At 47.2% G+C, this 15,026-nt stretch overlaps 1 protein-coding gene across 7 annotated transcripts in view; it reads left to right on the top strand.

Annotated features, from left to right (window-relative positions):
• The window catches only part of CUTC (cutC copper transporter), a 342,323-nt gene that overhangs the window by 206,155 nt on the left and 121,142 nt on the right, over positions 1–15,026 (top strand). The gene's annotated exons all lie outside the window — the stretch shown is intronic.

The following is a 15,026-nucleotide window of genomic DNA, read 5'->3' as shown; positions in this document are numbered from 1 at the left end:
GCCAGTGTCAGCAATGTTGGGGCATAATCTGAGAGAAACTTGACCAAATGTTTCACCGCTTCTAGCCGGGAATGATCCAGGCCTTCCACCAGGAAATGGTTCAAGCGACTGTAGGTATTGAGTCCGGTAGTGACAGGTGTATTCACGACCACCCGGGTGCAGTGTTCGTGAACCATCCTGTAGACCCAGGTTGTGCCTCACTCTCCTCAGCAAATCCACCATTAGCAGTTTGGTGCCCATTTTGGGTGGATAGCAGTCCTCCACCCCTTCTAAGATACAGTGAAAATCTCCCACCCAGATTATTGGTACACCTACACTCCCCATGAACAGATCCTGCATATCTTCAAAGAAATGCCGGTAATGAACATTGGAGTCATACAAGGTTATGATCATGATCTCCTTGCCATCCAGAGTTCCCTGTAACAGGACATAGCGTCCTTTCACATCCGCTTCGCTATAGATGTTCCTAAAGGGGACCCCAGGAGCCTCCCAGATGGCCACCCACCTAGCGTAGGAGGAGCAACTGACCCCTCCATTTGTTGTTTAGCTTCTGTGTTTCCTCCGCCATAAGATGTGTTTCCTGAAGGCAAGCAATATGAATTTTATGGCCCCTAAGAAACAAATGGACCATGTAATGATTGGAGTAGCCTCGTAGCCCACAGGCATTCTGCGTAATAATAATAATTTGATCAGCCATAGGCAAAGCTAGTTTCTGTACGTGGCCCCACCTCCGACCCTGCCCCCCAGAGATTCCAGATCCAAAGCCACCAAACAGAAAAACATGTGCACTGTTGGGAATCCAACACCGTAATGAAAATCAACTAACAACCCCAAACAGTGGGATCAAAAAAACAAACCCTACCCCGGATAGGCAGCGTATCAACAGTATGCCACACTGGGAATCCAACTGAGTTCTTGGGGTCAGGACCCACAGCCTAACCCCATCCCCCAATCATTGCCTATCACGAATATGGAGAGGCTACCCAACAAGTCACAACCCCACATCGCAAAATGCCATTACTTTGTAAACTAACCAGATCATTACATACCCCGGCAGATGATCACTATGCAATCTAACAGACCCAGTTATGCAAACCCCTACCATAAACACTCAACATGTGATGGGGAAAAAACCAAGGTAAGTCCTCCCTGCGTTGAGGAAAGAAAAGTTGTCAGACAGTATTGCAGAAGAGTCTACAATATTAATTGCCACATCATGTCGTATAATCGTTCTGCATCAAATCCTCTTGTATTGGTGAGGTCCCCCACGACTCCAATTGCAGGGCCAGAGCCATGGTCCCATTGTCCTGAATCTCCAACCTGGGGTGGACCACTTCTCAGGCGACTGTCAGCTCTCAGACTCGGCTCCCCCACCAGCTCTCCAGTTGGACCCCCTCTGCATCGGCTGGCCTCTGGGTTTGAGTCCTCCAGGTCCTGTACATTCCTTCAGCACATTAACCCAGACCTCCAGCCAACGCCAGACATCAGGATGATCACAAAAAGTGTGATTTGCACCCTGATAACACATTCAGCCTGGCTGGGTACAACAGCATGTAACAAAGGCCCATCGAGCAAAGCTTGGCTTTGACATCCAAGAATGTTTTCCGGCCCCCCTACACCTTGTTTGTGTAATCCAGATAAATAGATAACCTTTGGTTGTCATACCTGGCAGTGTCAGTGTCCTTGGCCACCAGAGGATACAGCCCCTTCCTTTGTAATTCAATATGTGGTCTATGGTGGCCTGCGGTGGAGCCTCAGGATGAGGCGGAGCTACCAATTCACAATGTGCACTCTCAATGGCAAACATGGGGGACAGACTACAGGACTTCAGGGTGCCACAAATCCTTGACTCAACAAAATACTCAGTGACTGACCCCTCTGCCCGCCCCAGGAACTCCAACAGGCAGATATTAGTGGAGCATGACCGCCCCTACGCATCGTTCACTCTAGCCTCGAGGGCCCCAGACCTGAACGTGGCACCGGCTACCTCAGTTGTAAGCTCTTCAATGGAACTCTCGGCCAGCCTGACGTTTTTAGAGACCTAGCAGAGGTCTGTGCACAGTAAATTGACCTTGAGGGCCACAGCCTTTATTTCGGTTTCCAGGGCCAACATAGAGGCCTGAATTGCTGCCAGTTATTAAGCCCTCATATGCTCTTCCGCAGACGGCTAATGTATAGATTTTCAATATGACTTTCCCCTTAACCCAACTGAATTTGTTTGGGAGTAAATCCGTTGAGAATAGAACACAAAGTTTCCTACTAAAAGGATGAGGTTTTTTTTTGTTTTTTACTTTGACGCTTTTACTTCGACAACTTTCACATCATCTCATCGGATGTAATCTCTTTTGGCAATGATGCAGTGTGATGCAAACAATCAATATTGATGTTACGAAGGTTGGAGAAGCATGGTGAGGTTGAATGTTTTGGGGAGAAGGTCTGATCAGTAAGAAGTTGGATTAGAGGTAAATATTAAGCTGGTGCAACTTTAAAAAAGAAAGTGCATAACACCAATCAAAAAAGACAACCATTTAATCTTGGCTAAGAAAGCCCATGTGTAACACCCAGGCTTATGTGTTTTTGTTGATCATCACACTGCATGTAATGGACTCAAAGATCTTTTTGGGTGCATGAATCGGAACTTGACATGACTAGAATTCACATGCACATTCATCTCCTCTGCTGGTAGAGGACTAATTTCCTCATGTGATGGAGCTGTTGGCAACCATGATACTGCTGCATTTCCCGATGTGTAAAGCTCTTTCGTTGCTCCTGCTTGTCAATAGGGTGTGTGGATGGGTGGCCTGGAAAACCGTTTTGTAGCTTCTTAGGAAGCCCCCTCTTGTGGTTCACTATGCTGGAGTGTTGGGGTGCAAAATTTTCGAGGTTGCCACTGACCCATGTTTAAGTATGGTATAACATCTAAATTGAGTTTTCAAATGTGAACCTGTGGATTACAAAACCTTTTAGAATGTAATGAACATCCAAGTTAATGGACAACCAGAACATAAGTAAGTATAATAAAAGCTGTAGCAGTGGTCTTTCCTGTATTGTCAGTCAGTCAGTCAAAATTCTTTATTCGATTAATTAAAATCCTAAAAGAAGGACGAGCAATACACGGTAACATTTCATCATGGCACATAGTAATACATACAGAAGAATTTATATATTTATAAAATTTGAAAAATGTATAAAAAACCCTAAAAACACATTATACAAGAATAAAATGATACCATAATCTTAAAAAATTCATTTGGATATAAAAGGTAATCATTAATCAGGGACAGAGTGCCTGGTGCTAAAACGATGCTTATTTATACGTGCACCAGCAACCAAAAAACTAGCAACATGAAATGCCACTTTTAGATTGGGTAAAAGTTGCAGGAATAGCATAGCTGGTTTGACTTGAGTAAAACCCATATTGCACAGTATAGGCAGCAAGAATTTTTTTCTACTTTCTTTGTAATGACCACAGAACAGGATAAAGTGCGTTGTGTCTTGAATAGAAAAATGGTCACAATCACAAGGATCAGCATTTTCAGGTCTAGACCACTTTTTAAAATTGCCCAATATAAAAGGAATTAAATCAAGGCGAAATCTTGTTAGGAGGAAACGATGGTATGGTTTGTGTACCGAAAAAAGATATGGTTCCATACCTGGAACAGTTATTATCGTACAATGTTTCCTAACCGTGTGTTTGTTCAACTCTGTGGCTTCCCTCTCCAGGACATAACGCTCAGTCAAAAGATTTTTGACTGTCTTTACGTCTTCTAGATTTATCAAATGTGGGGAGGAAAAAAGTTCAGGTCGGCCAACTAGAGTTAACTGCGTCTTGACATATTTTAACCAAGGAATGTTATAAGCATTGTCCAAGGCTAAGCAATCTTTAAAAATATGATGGTTTAGAGTGAGCTCCTGATTGATCCACACTTTCAACCAACCAATAACTGGGGCTGCCTTCAGGTTATCGGTAACGTAGCCCAAGCCGAGCTCTGTGTGTGTTATGTATGTAGAAGTTGACTGGGGGACAGAAAGCAGAGTTCTCAGGAATTTATTTTCTACTTTCTGAATTTTGTCATACTCATGATTAGTGTACCCCCAGATAACAGAGCCGTATTGGGCGACCGATAAACATTTGGATTTGTAGACCTTTATAATGCTCTCCATGGGGCGAGCGCCAAGCTTTTTAGCAAAACCAAGCAGCCCAGCAGCCGCTCTTGCTACTGAGTTGCTTTTGGCCAAAAGCTGGGGGCCCCACTTGCCTTTTTCGTCAAAGATCACGCCCAGGTAGGGAAAAGATGGAACTCTCCTGACCTCCTTCCCTGAGCAAAAGAAAGTTTTAGTCTTTCTTTTCCTGCCTGCGGCTCCTGCTATCATTACGTGGGATTTTTCTACGTTAGTTTTCATGTCCAGTGAGGACATGAAATCCCCAAAAGCTGAGAGTAGTTTGCTCAGTGCCACTCCAGAGCGTGCTAAAAGGACGGCGTCGTCCGCGTACAGGAGGACAGGGATCTTTATTTCTCCTGCACGCGGAATATCCATGTGGGACGCAGCCAAAACTACCTCAAGACCATTTATATAAAGTGTAAAGAGAAGGGGTGCAAGGATACATCCCTGCCTAACCCCTCTCCCTGACTCAAAGTGGCATGTACATCTCCCTTCCCTGGTCACTCTGACCGACGTCTTGAGGTCTCTATGCAACTCTGCCAAGTATCCCACTAGTGGGGCATCAAAGCCCATGGCCAAAAGGACCCCCCACAGCTTAGCCCTGTTGACCAGGTCGAAAGCTGAGGAGAGGTCCATAAAGGCCATGTACAGAGAGCCCCCCTTGGCTGCCACATATTTGCTTATGATCAGTTCTAAATTCAAACACTGGTCTAAGGTTCCCCTTTTCGCTCTGAAGCCATATTGTGCATTCGATAAAATGCCCTTTTCTTCTAGGAGCTGGGTCAGTCTACCTAAGAGGACTCTTCCCAAGATCTTGACACTTGAGTCGATTAGGGAGATTGGCCTGTAACAGGCTGGGTCTGTTCTTTGTCCCTTTTTAAAAATAGGTATAATGGTAGACTTCGACAACAATAGAAGGGGGCTCCCCGTAGGGTTACTCAATGATATACAGGCAGGCCAAGGGGGGACAAAACCACTGTGAAAAGAACAAGGAAAATACCCTGCCGCTTGATCAGAGGAGGTCCTGATACAAGGATCCTATTTCGATAGAAAGAGGGGGTGGTTAACACAGTGATTGAAGCTGAACACGGCAAAATTATGTCATTCCAAGAAGGATCAACAACATATTATGAAAAAATATATTTTTTATTATTATTCTTATTTTTTTCTTTTAAATATATTCAAATCACATACATATAAGAATTTATACATTAGCTGGTTATAGAAAAGAGCACAAGAACAAAATTTCATTTCAAAATTAAGAACTGCCCATACTTCATACACACTACCACAGTCATTCACACAGGGGTTTTCCTAACTAAGGTAAAGACATTCAGCTCTCATTAATCCATTTATCTAGTCCTGATATAGACAACAATAGATCTTAATTTGGTTGTCTAACGCGGGAGATTGTTAAAATCCAGGTAGATGTTATTAATACGGGTCCCGATGTAATTGGAGGGGGTTGCCGTATTCCTGGGACAATGTGCCGACGCGCGTTTCGGTGTACAGCTAATGTGGCTACACCTTCATCAGGGCCAGGGTAGTTCGTTGGGCAGAAAATAGTGATAAAAATCTAAGGGTAAAAAAGTCGTGCCTTAGTATTACATTCTTATTAGATTGACATCAACAACACATGTACCAACATTTCATTTATTTCAGTAGATATCACTGTATTGGACACTTTATAACAGAAGTTAATTCCGTATATTTCTGGATGACAATTCTGACTATGTTCAGCACCAAACCACTTAAAGACACTCCCCGGGTAGGAATTCCCTGTTTCATGGAATCCAAAGAAGGCATACAGATAACCTTAACCAAATGACTAGTAGAATCCCATTCACAACATCATGTATCATCATATGCCGTTATTCACAGTATAACACACTCAGTTTCATTCACCCTTGACCTCTACTTATTGTAGAATATTTCCTATTTCTCCTTTTAATTAATCCCCCCGCGCATTTCCGCCTGGGAGGATAACAAGCCTATATTCTCTACCTAAGACTCATTATCGTCTTTTACGGCTCAAAATTATATTTAGGTTGATGTATTTTCAAGGATGTTACCTGTTTAGTTATCTTCGGTACACCTGTAGGATTAGGGCCACCTTGAATATTTTTTCATAAGGACCGACTCTTTTTCATTAGTTCCCTTAAAGAAATATATACACATAGGGTTATTGTTTTCTCATCCAAGGTAAAGCGAGTGCTATTGCATCTTTCTACAACGAAGTTTTGGTTTACCGAGGTTAGAGGACTCCGTATATAATTCCTCTGTCGGTTTAATAGTGTCCTACTTTTTCTTGACCACACCGTGATCAAACTCCGACATCCAACCCTCGAGAATTATTTTTTAGCATTCTAAATTTGGATAAGACAAAACAAGTTTTTTAATATAAAAACCAACCATTCTTTTATCTTTTATCCTATTTGTTAAACACTAGACAAGTTTTATACCTTAAGTTTGATAGTGTTGTGAGTTATTTAGTTCACTTCATGAGTAGAGACTGCTGGGTAGCCGATGGGACGTGGGCGTTCCTATTAGTAACATAACACAAGATGTTTCTAATTAATCTCTAGACATGTTTCAATCCCCATAGTTTAAGGCACAAAAGATCGTTTCAGTTCGGTTACCTGCACTCCCTGGTATCTTTCCTTTGCGGTACCCCTGGTCAGATCTAGATGAACAAATCGAGTGTACATGTGGCTGATAAAAAAACAGAAGCACAGATGGAAAATAAGGGGTCTAGTTATACAATCCTTTACATATTAGTGCTAGTCTTTTATTTTATTATTATTCCCGTGTGGAATCAATAGCGTTCCAGTTCCTGCCAAAGTCGGGATCAGACAAGGGACACGTATAACAAAATGCCCGGTAAACATCTCATTGTCAATCCGATTCCGAATAGTCAAATTAGTGGCAAGTACGGAATCAAGTAGGGGCATACATCCGAGCCGTACAATGAACGGCTTCTCATTTCCCAATGTTACAATTTTAACGTCTATTTGTTACCTCGGAGTGAGAACCAACCGCGTTCCTACTTGGGGATTCCACCGACTGCGTTTCACTCAAACTCGGGCTGCAGGGTCTGCAAGTCCCTGTATAAGGGCGAGAAGGGGAATGGATCGCCCGTCATGAGAGATAGCCTAAACGTATTTTTACACGCTTAGCCTCACAAAAATCACCTCTCGCTAATAGGTGCTTACCGTCTATATGTCGGTCATTCTCGTTAGTCTGGATTCCGCCGGCTGCCTCGGTCGGCCAACTACATGGTACAGGACACTCGCCTGTTCCTCTTAGATTTCAATTTAAATATGAATGGTTTCGCGCTATTGTCGAGTGGCTACAGCTGTGTCCTGATTTGCACAGACACAATAAACGGACTAGACTTCGACCAGCTAATAGGAAAAACTAAATCTCTTGTGGCATTAAAAATGTTGGTCAGAATTTTGGCGCTTAATTCTGGGGCACTTTTAAAAAAGTCAGCGGGAACCCCATCTGGGCCTGGAGCCTTTTTAGAATGTGTGTCGCTGATAGCTTTTTTTACCTCTTCTATGCTAAAAGGGGAAATCGGAGGGACTGCTTGTGTGGATTGTAGTCCACTGCCTGAAATATTATCAGGACAACTCTAAATATTACTGAAGTGTGTGACCCATTGATCATCCGGTATGGTGCAATCTGCTCTCTGCTTATCTGGATCGACAAAAAAGGGATGATTTATTATCGCCCAAAATTTTGAGCTATCTCTCTGTATGTCGGGCGACAGCAAATCGTTCCAGGCCTCAAGTTTAATCTCTGATTTTCTCTTTCTGATAGCGTCATTATTGTTTTTCCGTAACAACGCTATCTGTGCTTTATCTCTTGGCTCAGCTTTTAAAGCCTTTAGGAGAGTTGAGTGGGCCTTTGAACAATCTATGTTAAACCATTTTTTATCTCTACATGTCCGGCCCTTATTCCTTACAGTCAGATCCAGATCAACCTGGATGCAAATAATGTTAAAAGCCTCTATCAAAGTAGAAGACGGGTTATTATTATCCAGGCAGATTGCAACCTCACCCTCAACTTTGGACAGGGTGTCCTGTATGAAAGTGATCGGGGTAACTTGATCCCACTTCAGCCTACGGTTCTGATCTCCCAGGACTAAATTAGTCGCGCATAAGGCTGCAGCTTCTCTCTTTCCAAAAGCTCCCTGAGATAAAATCTCTAAAATTACTGGGTTATGATCACTGAAGACTGAGGTTTCTACCTTATAGGTTGAGACCTCAGACAAAACACTAGACGACAAAAAGATATAATCTACTATTGTGCCAGAGTTGTTACCCACAAATGTCGGTAACCTCAAGTCTCTATTACTACTAGAAAATTCATAAAGGTTAAAAGTTGCTAAAAGTGATTCCAGTGCCTCCCCACGCGATGAGTGTTCAAAGTGCGGAATACAGAGGTAAGGGGGAAAATCTTCATATTCCTCACGGCAATCCATGTCGCATGGGTGGATATTAAAATCTCCCATGAGAATCACGTCAAAGCCGTGGGCACTATTTTCGCTGTGGGTAGACAAGAAATCCTCTAAGGTTACCAAATGCTCGTTGAGCAGTTGACTGACAGGAGAATTGTAAAAATTAACTAATAAGATAGGCTGTGAGTTAGATGTAGTTAATTCAACTGCTAGTATATTTATCGAGTTAGAATTAATTTGTCTTGGCTTTCCCTGAACGTTCAAGGAAATATATATAGCCAAGCCTCCCTTTGCCCTACCAGATGTGCTAGAAACAGCAGGTACAGAGAACTGGGAAAAGCCGTCTAGAGCAGATCCGTCGGACGTCTCCCAAGTCTCCTGGAATACAAGGATGTCGTATGATCTGACCATTTCTATCCAGTTCTTATTACTAATTTTGGAGCTAATACCAGCGATGTTCCAGCTCAGGATACTACACACCCTGTCATTTTTAATTTTTTGATCTGAATGTACAGGGGCAGAAAAAGAAACAGGTAAAGAATCCTCATTGTTAGTATCTTCTATAGGAGCGAGTCAGTCATTCTGATCCATGAAGGACAATGGGGCATAGCGGTTAAATAACTGTAGAGGTTCAACAAAAGAATTTTGTTGTGGTAGAAGGGGATATTGGGCTACAGAATTATGCCTTGTATCCTGCCCTTGTCTGGGGTTGAAATCCCAGGGTCTATCCCACCCCAACGCTGGAGTCCTTGGGTACGTGACATTTTGTTGCTCCCCATAAAAAAACTTCAAAGTTAGAGGAACAACAGTGCCTTTTCTGCGTTGGGGGGGAATAGATTAGCCAGGATATTAGGAAGAACATCTTGATTCGAGAGGGTCACTGCCACACGGTCCCCCTTAAACTTTTTCGGGCGGTTTCCCAGCCAAGGGACCCTGGTCGCAGACTTAATGACATTTGCCAGATGATGTTTCCCCCCTGGGGCTAACCGCATGTTGTTGGTTAGCCAGTGCAGAGCCTTGCTTGTAAGGGAGGTAGGGCGTTCAACTGTTCTCCCTTCCAGGGGGGGTACATTTGCAAGCACCAAGACCACTGGGGTGGCCTCGACTAAGAATTGGTGGGGGACCGTAGTTTGGGTAGTTACTGGGGGTGGTCCAACAGAAGGGAGATCATCTGTTGGGATGGTAACCAAAAGAGGGCCCTCAGTGATGGTAGACAAAGGTATTAATGGTTGGGGCAATGGATTGTCACCAGGTAACTGCATCCCTTCATTATCATGAAAAACTTCATTAATCACATCTCGCCCTATGTTGTTGGGCAGGATAGTGACTATCTTGGTGATATTTTCCACCCCATCTACTACCTTGGTACTTAAGCCACCCAACCTCTTGACCTCTGCATGCAGTTTGTCTAATTTAGATATTAAGGGTTTAACAATGGCATTGATTTTTTGTTCAAGAAAGTCAGAGATCCTTTCGAAAAAAGCGTCCTCAGAGATATGACTCTGATTATCCTCCACGACGTTTACTTGTTTAGTCTTTGGAGTGGTGACCCTTTTCTTTCTTGCCCCTATGCGTGGGCCACTCAGCTTTGGAGGAATCTTGGTGCATAAGCGTCTTGGTCTTGTTGCACGCCCTTTTGGTGTCATCTCCTTGGGTGCAGCTTGTGCATGTGTCTCGTGGTCAGAGTCAGTGTCAATATCAATACCACCCTCAGCCTGTATGATGGAGGTCTCAGTGGCCATAACTGCGTTATCTGGCGCACTGCTTACATCCAGGAGAATGGGGCCGCTAATTACATTATCCTGGCTAGTTTCTTGCAGAATAGTGTCATCAATCATAGTGGAAGCAGTGGGTGACAAACAGCGAAGGTCTGGGGATTGACTTAGACCAAGAGAGTCTCTCCTTTGCATATTGATTTTCCTGACTGTCTGGACAAGATAATTATCAAGGGTCTTCTGTGGGGCTTCCTTCGTTTTCGCAGGCATACTTTTCAATGTACTCACAGCCAAAGACAAAGTTTTAAGACTTTAGATACTTAATATATATTATAAGCAATGCTATAGCTTACTTGAAAGTACGTCCTGTAGAGTTTCAGGCCCTGCCCTGCCTCTTCCTGCCGATGAGGGCCGTAGAGGGCCCGCCCTTGGCCCGGGCTTAGCCCCGGGCGTCCCGCTGGCGTCCCGCGGAGCGGGTAACTGAGGCGCTTTTGTGCGCCTCCTGGCGCCCTCGCGTCGTTGGTGAGCGCGCCGCCGCGTAGGCTGCCGGGAATTGAAGTCCCGGAGTGGCGGCGCGTGTAGTCCTGCTGGAAAATGACTCTCGGCGGTGGGGGCTTGTATCCTGGCGCCTGTTTTGCCCCAAAATGACTCCTGGCGGTGGCGGCGTAGCAGCGTCAAGCAGGTAGGTGATTTGGCTGTCTCCCCCGCTCCGCCGGTAACTGAGGCGCTTTTGTGCGCCTACTGGCACCCTCGCGTCGTTGGTGAGCGCGCCGGCGCGTAGGCTGCCGGGAATTGAAGTCCCGGAGCGGCGGCGCGTGTAGTCCTGCTGGAAAATGACTCTCGGCGGTGGCGGCTTGTATCCTGGCGCCTGTTTTGCCCCAAAATGACTCCTGGCGGTGGCGGCGTAGCAGCGTCAAGCAGGTAGGTGATTTGGCTGTCTCCCCCGCTCCGCCGGTAACTGAGGCGCTTTTGTGCGCCTCCTGGCGCCCTCGCGTCGTTGGTGAGCGCGCCGCCGCGTAGGCTGCCGGGAATTGAAGTCCCGGAGCGGCGGCGCGTGTAGTCCTGCTGGAAAATGACTCTCGGCGGTGGCGGCTTGTATCCTGGCGCCTGTTTTGCCCCAAAATGACTCCTGGCGGTGGCGGCGTAGCAGCGTCAAGCAGGTAGGTGATTTGGCTGTCTCCCCCGCTCCGCCGGTAACTGAGGCGCTTTTGTGCGCCTCCTGGCGCCCTCGCGTCGTTGGTGAGCGCGCCGCCGCGTAGGCTGCCGGGAATTGAAGTCCCGGAGCGGCGGCGCGTGTAGTCCTGCTGGAAAATGACTCTTGGCGGTGGCGGCTTGTATCCTGGCGCCTGTTTTGCCCCAAAATGACTCCTGGCGGTGGCGGCGTAGCAGCGTCAAGCAGGTAGGTGATTTGGCTGTCTCCCCCGCTCCGCCGGTAACTGAGGCGCTTTTGTGCGCCTCCTGGCGCCCTCGCGTCGTTGGTGAGCGCGCCGCCGCGTAGGCTGCCGGGAATTGAAGTCCCGGAGCGGCGGCGCGTGTAGTCCTGCTGGAAAATGACTCTCGGCGGTGGCGGCTTGTATCCTGGTGCCTGTTTTGCCCCAAAATGACTCCTGGCGGTGGCGGCGTAGCAGCGTCAAGCAGGTAGGTGATTTGGCTGTCTCCCCCGCTCCGCCGGTAACTGAGGCGCTTTTGTGCGCCTCCTGGCGCCCTCGCGTCGTTGGTGAGCGCGCCGCCGCGTAGGCTGCCAGGAATTGAAGTCCCGGAGCGGCGGCGCGTGTAGTCCTGCTGGAAAATGACTCTCGGCGGTGGCGGCTTGTATCCTGGCGCCTGTTTTGCCCCAAAATGACTCCTGGCGGTGGCGGCGTAGCAGCGTCAAGCAGGTAGGTGATTTGGCTGTCTCCCCCTGTATTGTTAGGACAGTGTATACGCATAATCGCAATGAAGTAAATAACCAGTGGAGCCATTTGTAACCGCGCAAGCATCCAGATCTACTCACTGATATAAATATTGACAAATTCAAGGGCGCTAGGTGGCGCACTTGCAAAATGGCCGCATGTGAGTGAGGCTCTTTCCGCCGGCAAACTTAATCCTGCAATTATCCTATTTATTGGCCTCATCTGTGGTATTTACAATTGCCGATCGATAGAGCTGCTTCACCTGTTGCTGCACATCAAAATTCGTGAAGATCGGCTGTCTCCTGTCCCCGCGAGACGCTGCCAGAGATTGGTCCAGATGAACCAGTGACGCTGTGGGCAGTCGGACGCCGGCCTCAATGACTACCTCAGCCCACGACTCCACACTTGGCGTCTAGGCCGCTCAGGCCAATTCCTTCGGAGGAGGCGGCTGAACCCCGGGCCCCCACTGAGTAGCGATCACCAGCAGCGGAACTCATCGCTGGAGACACTCCTTCTGTGGCAGCTGCACTGTGGAGGGGTTCGCGGCGGAGCCCTGGACGGTGGCGGTGAGTGTGGGGGTCTGCACGGGCTGGCACAGCATTACAGCCCCAGATATCCGGCAGAGGGTGGAGGAAATTGCGGAGCTGTAGTGAGGCAAGGGAGATTCCAGGATACTTAAACTCCCCCCGAAGAGCATACATTATCAGCTGACGGGGCCTGCGGACTGCTCGGCGGGATACCTGCGCTGCCCTGGGGCTGGCTAAATAACTGCCCTGGGGCTGGCTAAATAACTGCGGCTGACACACCCAGGGGATAAGACATCCTGTATTAGCAAGGGACCTGGATGACGGGCCGAAGTGCACCCTAGCACCCGACGATATGTTCCGACGGCGGTAATTGTGGCGGCTGGGTGATACCCGGGGTGTAAATAGAGGGAGATGCCATATGCGGTTGGTGCTGCCCGGACATCGCTTAACGGCCATGATGTACGACTGAAGCAACTGAGACCCTAGGAAATCTACACCCATATGTGAGGAGGAATACTTTGCCCGAGAACGCATAGACCGCACAGAGCTACTGGAATCATGTTGGTGCTTCTGTGTTGCCCTGAGACGCAGAGGGAGCTAAAGCACGAGAACATAGGGAATGCGGCAGAGCCCTGGCTCAGGGAGACTCATCGGGGCGTTACTTGTGTACTGCTATTGAGTCTCCGCAGCTCAGCATCGTTTCAAAGCACCATTGACCCCACTGTCGCGGCGGTCGAACAGCAGGTCACAGTAAGAGCCCGGAAGTCCAAAGTGCAGCGTTGCTTGCGGAACCAGTGACAAAATGGGCAAGCCAGACATAAGGCAGCCGAAACTCAATTTTGACACCGTTAAGAGAAACAACCGCTCTGCGCTGGAAGATCAGGAGCAGGCTGGGAGAACCGGGTCTCAGGAAGAAGCTACTGGACAGTCTACATATGTACAAGATATCCTTCGTGAAGTTCGACAGGGGTTTGCCATCATAGTGGATAAGGTAGACAGGATGTCGTCGTGGATGGACGCCATTGCTCGCAAACTAGATGGGCATGACAAGAGGATCAAGGAAACAGAAAGGCGCATTTCTGACTCAGAAGACACGACCGCTAGGCACACGTCGCAGCTTACCCGCATGTATAACTTGTTGAGGGTCATCGCGGCGAAGACTTAGAAGCGCGTAGTCGGTACAACAACATTCGCATTTTAGGTATACCAGAAACGACCAACACTGGACGAATGGAAGACTATGTGGAGAAAATGCTTCTAACGACAATTGGCTCTGAAGCCTTTTTCACCCAATTTATTGTGAAGCGCGATCATAGATCGCTGGGCCCTAGGCCCAAGCCAGGAGACACACCGAGGCCCATAGTAGCAAGGCTCCTGAATTACAGAGACCGAGATGTGGCGCTGAGATCTGCGCGAAGTAAACAAACCTTGTTGTATGACGGAAATTCCTTCTCCGTTTATCCTGACTTCATGCCTATGGTCCAAGAAGAGAGACGTAAATTCATGGATGTCAAGAGTAAATTGCGGAAAGCCCAGATTGATTATGCACTCTTATATCCGGCACGGTTGAGGGTTACGCATCAAGGCAAGCAATGGTTCTTCACAAAGCCACAGCAGGTGGAGGACTTCCTCAAGCAACTTAAAAAAAATGAACAGAGCTGATGCAGACTCAGAGGACCCCTGACGCTCCCCATTGGCAGGAGCAGAAGATGATGCACAATGATGGGTCCCTTAAACGTCGTGGAACTGGTAACGAATTGTTATATCTGAGATCCGTGCTCTGCATGATGAGGGGCAGCTCTAATAGAAGTTATATGTTTCAGTTGGATGATGTACCATGATGTGCCTAATACCTGCTCGCTGCGCACCCTTTGCCCGATAGAGCTGCGGCTCCGGCTGCGGAATGCTTTGTGGGCGCAGGGTCGCTGTGTTGCCATCTAGAGATGGCCCCTGAAGGGATTTACCCCAGGCTAGTCTGCCGCATATGGTTTGGGAGAGGGGCAGAGGTGGGGTGGGTGGTTGTATAATGCTGGCATGTTGGGATGCTTCAGTGGTGGGGAAGGGTGGGAGAGGGAGATGAACAGGAGTTTGGTACTGTAGGGGGGATTGACGAACTAGACATCGAGATCACAGAATACACAGTTAATACACAAGTAGTTGGTGCAACAGGCAACACTGCACTCGGCACTGTTCGTATATGGTTTCTGGGTCAAAGCGCTACAAAGATATGGCTTGGCCATTTTACAGTGTGTACATATGACTAGCA

The sequence above is a fragment of the Lissotriton vulgaris genome, chromosome 5 (assembly GCF_964263255.1).
Source record: "Lissotriton vulgaris chromosome 5, aLisVul1.2, whole genome shotgun sequence".
Taxonomy (NCBI): Eukaryota; Metazoa; Chordata; class Amphibia; order Caudata; family Salamandridae; genus Lissotriton; species Lissotriton vulgaris.
Note: the sequence above shows the minus strand (reverse complement) of the source record. Positions and strands in the feature narration are given on the sequence as shown.